Source organism: Lampetra fluviatilis, chromosome 19 (genome assembly GCF_964198595.1).
Source record: "Lampetra fluviatilis chromosome 19, kcLamFluv1.1, whole genome shotgun sequence".
Taxonomy (NCBI): Eukaryota; Metazoa; Chordata; class Hyperoartia; order Petromyzontiformes; family Petromyzontidae; genus Lampetra; species Lampetra fluviatilis.
This window is the reverse complement of record NC_136293.1, coordinates 5,264,217-5,270,310: the sequence shown is the minus strand read 5'-3', so window position 1 is coordinate 5,270,310 and position 6,094 is coordinate 5,264,217.

The following is a 6,094-nucleotide window of genomic DNA, read 5'->3' as shown; positions in this document are numbered from 1 at the left end:
TTATGGTTGTTGTTAGATGAAATGACGGTGAGAGCGATGGACGTGGTGGTGACCAGGTTGCGAACGCGACCGTGGGAGTGAGAATGAATTGACGTGAGCTGGGAGTGAATGCACGGATTTCAAGCATTGCTTCAACGATGCTCATGATGGTCTAAAGCAGTGGTGGGGAACCTTTTTTCTGCCAAGGGCCATTTGGATATTTACAACATCATTCACGGGCCATGCAAAATAATCAACTTAAAAATTAGCCCGTTATATTTGGTGAAACATTTAATTAACTCACCCCTAATGTGATGGCTGGAACTGCTTCTCTTTGGTGAGGCGTGTGATGTTAGCTGGTATTGATGATGATGTTGCTACTCGCAACTACTTTTCCAGGTTTGCTCCTAGATTTATTGAATTTCGAGTCCCGCCTGCGGTTGCCTTGGCAGGGCCAAACCAAATGATTTCGCGGGCCTTGTACGGCCCGCGAGCCGGACGTTCCCCACCCCTGGTCTAAAGGGATATTGAAATCAGCAGACATGGTGAGTGCAGAGGAGAAGAGACCGCGAGTGCAAGAGTCGGACGTGATTGCGTGTTGTCCTTCCCTCCGCACCTCCGATTGGCACGGGCTGGCCACGTACAGGTGCGAAAGAAGTTCCACGTGCTCACCCCACCTGTTTACCCGCCACGTGTTCTGGACTAACAGACACCGGCATCTGAGCAGCGGTATCGCATTCAGCACGCTCAGAGCACCGCCTAGCGGACAACATGGGGATCGCCACCCCTCTGTGCTCTAAACACGAGTTTTTGGGTTAGGTCGCGTAAGCATAAATGTGTCATAATAATAGGGGTTTTCCCCTTTTTTTATGGCAACACAAGTGAAACCTTTTACAAGGATTTGTGTCTGCATTAACCACAATACTTGCAGTCGAAATGCAAACAAAAACACACTATGATAATATATGCATTGTCCTTGAAACTGATTGGTCCACACCAATTACAATACTTTGATAGTGGCATTGTCGTTGAGCTGTACGCCTTTTGGCGTCCTCTGGTCGAGCACCAATTGGGTCGAGGCTCAAGAGAAAGCCGTCCATTGGTGTGGACCAATCAGTTTCAAGGACAATGCATATATTATCATAGTGTGTTTTTGTTTGCATTTCGACTGCAAGTATTGTGGTTAATGCAGACATGAATCCTTGTAAAAAAGGTTTCAGTTTTGTTGCCAGAAAAAAGGGGGAAACCCCTATAATTATATTTTGGTACTGGCAAAGGAGGTCTAATGATATAAATGTGTCGTTAACCCGCCACCACCCGACACAGCCAACCAGTGAGGTTTGTCACGTAAACACAGCGTGCCAATTCGTTACCACTTCAGCCCACCCGTGTGTTGGAGAGTAAATCCACAACGTTTTTCAATTTGAGTAGTAAGGCGTTTCGCTGGTAATTACATCCAGCACCTTCGGGCGATTTTGCCACATTTATACTTACACGATCGAACCTAAAACACCTTTATTATGAATAACATTGGTCGCAAAAGCCTAACGCGCCCCTCTGCGCTCTGAAGACGGTCCACGTATCGGTGCTCCCCCCACCCCATCCCGAGCCATTGAAATCGGCCCATAAAACCATCCACACGTGTGGACTTGCTGGGAATTGAAGAGGCTTCGTGTTCGGTTTGCCCAGCGGTCTGAAGTCACCGTTTTACGAGCGCAGGATTGGACAACCTCACACACACACCACCACCACCACATCACGCCGCCGTGGGCTTGATGAAAAAGACACTAGGACTGTCTGTATGTCTTCCAGCTCAAATAATACATTGACGGCGCGTGAGTGCGTGCTGGCGCGCACACGGGGCAAGGCCGGGCTTGCAGGATACCCAGGGCTTCATCTACGCCGATCAAATAGAGACATGTATTGTTTTATGGATTCGAGCCGAATGATCATACGTGCACCCCCTCCCCCAGCCCATTTCCCCATGCTACAAACGCACGCGTAGACGACGCGCCGTGCACCTGTGTGTACGCAGTACAACACGCGTGACCTCGTGTGTACGCAGTACAACACGTGTGACCCCGTGTGTACGCAGTACAACACGTGTGACCCCGTGTGTACGCAGTACAACACGTGTGACCCCGTGTGTACGCAGTACAACACGTGTGGCCCTGTGTGTACGCAGTACAACACGCAGCAGGTTGAGTAACCCTCATGAAGCTCCAGCTCAGGGAGGATCGCCAAAGCTGCGGCTCTTCAAGGGCTGCTTGTATTCACATTGCATTGTGCGGATCTTGATATATCGAGTTTTTTTGGGGGGGGGAATTAAAATAAATAAATGTGGCTCTTCTTCTTCTTTTTAAATCCTTTATATTAAGTTCACTTGCTTGTTTTTTAGGAATTTGTTTTTATATTTAATTACCAATTGCTTAATGGTGGCAGGCAATCATCTGACCCATAGGTGGCAGCCATCTCAAGCCAGAGGACGAGAGGACTCTAGCCGCCACGCATATAAAGGATTTATAGTAAAAACTTTGTTTTTACGGGTTAATTTTTTATATACGTTGCCGACAGCCGCTCGAGCCAAATCAATCAGAATGCACGCGCGCGATCTCAGATCTCGGAAGCGAAACAGGGTTGAGTCTGAGTCTGTTCGCTGTGCACACAAACAGGGCCACCTTATTAGGGCTGCAGGCCGATAGATTTGTCCTTCCCCCGTACCTCCGATTAGCGCGGTTGGCTACGTACGGCGCGAAAGAAGTTCAACATACATCCAGTGTTGTGCTGTACTTCTATGCTCCCGTGTCTAGAGACGCCGCCTTTACCGACTGACCAGCGTGGGAAGATCATCATCCACCAAGTTTAAAGTTTTCATGTATTAGGTATAGCCCTGTGAGCCATGTGGCTCTTGAGTCGGGTGCAACCGCAACAAACAAACTATGAACAGAGAACATCTTAAAGCGACGACGTGCAACAGAAACATCCCAGATAAACCAGCAAATCTTCCAGAAAAGAAAAAAACCCACCAGCGTCTGAACTCAATCACTCTCCGCGTAACCGTGAAGTACCCAGAGGGGGCTTTGCTCACAATGGAATCCGCAGAAACGGGTTCCAGAGGAACGGTTTACGTGCCAAACGAAGCAATGTGACATTCAGAGTTTACACTCGCACACTGTGCTGGGTCGATCGGATCATTCTACGCGTGATGAACCATCATTCATCGTTCACGATCACACTTAGAAGGCGCACGACTTGAACCCAAAGAGTGCACTCAGGAACGCGGGAGAGTAAATTAACACGAGGGAGAGAAGTCGTCGTCTTCTGACTTGAAGACGCCACCGACCCCCGGCGTAGGGCCCAGTGAGAGTGGAGGGAGCGAATTCCAGACGACTCGAGCTGAGAAGCGACATTCGCCTTGGCCTGATCCCAGAAGGAGGGGCACCTTCAGTCAGATCAGAGGCTGTGACATGGAAGGAAGATACGGGACGAGACAGCGGAAGCCCAATAGGCCGATTGACCCAGAGCGTGTGCTTTGTCTCAGAGGACAAGCGACTTTGTACGAGAAGCGCTGTCGAACTGGAAGCCAGTGGCGTTCCATCGGCTGCGCTAATCCAACATTAATCACCAACACCATCAGCCGTGCAGCTCTCACATCTTGGCGGCCGCCGCAAATGAAATGGCCATTGATGAACAATAATATATTGCGTTGTGTCCATCCCTGTCCAGATCCCGTTTTGAAGTGGCCAGGCGCTCAGCGGTAGAGCGAGCGGATCGCAATCAACGAGTTGCGAGTTCAATCCCTGGTTACGGGGATGACCATCGTAACTTCAGGTTGTATAAAATTAGTACCGCTTTGCGGGGAAATCTATTCCCGTGAATCGACTCGCCATCGGAATCTAGAATTGACACCGCTGGCTTTAGGGCTGCAGACAGATGAGCACAGCCCCAATGCTCGTTTGAGCAGGGGATCACTTTGGCTTCGACTGTGTGCAAATGCGCGCAGCCGGCTGCGATGGTTATCAACGACTGTGCCCGTGGCGAATGGTGACACACCAGTTGCGGCCTCCACTGCGAACACAAGCGAAGAGTGTGCACAGTTGCAGGCGCGTGAGCCCCTAGGCGGGACGCTGCGTTAAGTCTTTGTGAAACGAAGGCAGTCCTCCCCCCCCCCCAACTCGCTGGGGCAAGTCTACGCCCGTACAAAGCCTCATCCAGCCCCATACCAGCGATGTGGTGGTTTACCTGCACACCTGTTGGCGCTTGCACGAGAGAATGCCGAGATATTCCAGCTGCAGTCCGTGTGACGTGCAGCTTCTTCCGTCTAAAGCGTTGGACGACTCATCGCGGGCTATTGAGGCAATAACGAAGCTGGGTTTTATTTCGCGTGCGTACGCCATCTCATCTCCGAATAATTAATCATTACCGCTGCTACAAACTCGGCTGACGTTGGAATACCGCTGCTGTCCCATCTGGGACGAAGCACCCAGCTCCCTACCTCACTGCACCAGATAGAATTCAGAATGATCGGTGATCCAGCAGTTATCGATTCACCGCGGTCATTCCATCGCTCATCAGTGGTCAGTCGCCTCTTTGTCACTCTTCTATCGCTGCTGCCACCTCACTCGTCGATTCCCCCCTCCCATATCGCGGGCTCTGTCCTACGCGCTGTTTCGTCTCATCCACAGTGATTCACGAACCGCCCTGCAGGTCACTTCACTTATCTTCTATCTCTTCCCTCGCAACTGCTCCACTTTGGAATCCCCTTTCATCCCCCCCTCTCACCTCCGAGCTCCGTTAATAACTTTGCTCAATTGAACCTTGCGGCGGGACCCCGGGGTCCCATAAGCCCCCGGCTCTCGCGTCAACTGCGTTGCGACGTCATTTTATGTCTGTTGAAGGCGAACGACACGGCGATTTATTCCTCTCGACGAGCTCTACACTATGCGTTAATCAACGTTTTGTTGTTTCTGCGCATTCGTCCTCGCTGCTGCTGCGCTTGGACGACGCGACAACAGAACGATCCGTGCCAGGCGGGTCGCGGCGTTGATGTGCGCGGTGGGACGGAGTCGCCAAAAATGAATTAATTCATTACGATTTTGACTTTCGTTTATTCGTGACCCCGGGGTCCCGCCATAAGGTTCAATTGAAGAGACGTTTAAACTGCCGAATACAACTTTGATAGTGCTGTTGGTTGCTGCCCGTTTGAAACCTTTGGGACGTTGAGTTTGTGCTCAGGAAATTGTATTGTCAACTGTATTGGTATAAAAAAAAAAAACTCGTGCAAAATAGTGGACAAGTGAAGGCTTGTATCCAAGTAAGAGAATTCGTATAATTTGAGGTCCACTGTGATAAAAAAAAAGTTTAGTCATCTTAAGGCTGGTGCCAACGACAGTTTCTCATGGATATTCATGACAACGTGGTTTTACCCATAATAAAATGCAGCCTATTTAATTAATATTTTTGTGAAGCATATCAAAACCAAACCAGCTACCCCGACCAGCAGCATGCGTCTCTATCGTGAAGGTGTTTGTCTTGCCCAGAGGTCTGATGCTCCTTGTCGTATGAGAGTATGTTATGCGGGGACGGTGTCCCTGAGTGATGTACGCCAGCGACCTGTGCCGCCACTGAACGTGAAGGCGCTTTGGCGATACAATGTGCCAAGCCCTGAGGCAGATGCTGAAGCCACTGAAATCAGCTCATGCCTCCAGTGTGACACACGCCTCGGGACAGGCACACAGGTCACGCGGCATGTGTTCTCCGTTTTTTTTTTACCAGCTTTGGATTTTTGTGAAGTGTTCTTACACAATAGAAGAGGCATTTTTTTAAAATTAACAGTCAAACGAGGCATTACACGTCTGTCGTGATACAATGGAAACTTGAGATTAAGATGAAGCAGTGCGGGGCTGTATACAAAGGCCCGCTGTTTTGCTTTAACAAGTCACAGTGCTGACGTGCATTTTGGAAAGTACATACAGCAGAGTATTTCATTTGCAAAGAATAAGGGGTGTGACGGTTGTGTGGGTCGTGCAGTATTAATTTAAACATTAATACTGCGTCGTCAGCGTGTTTTTACCAATTTTAGTTCACCTGCTGGATGTCATATATGTTTGCAGAT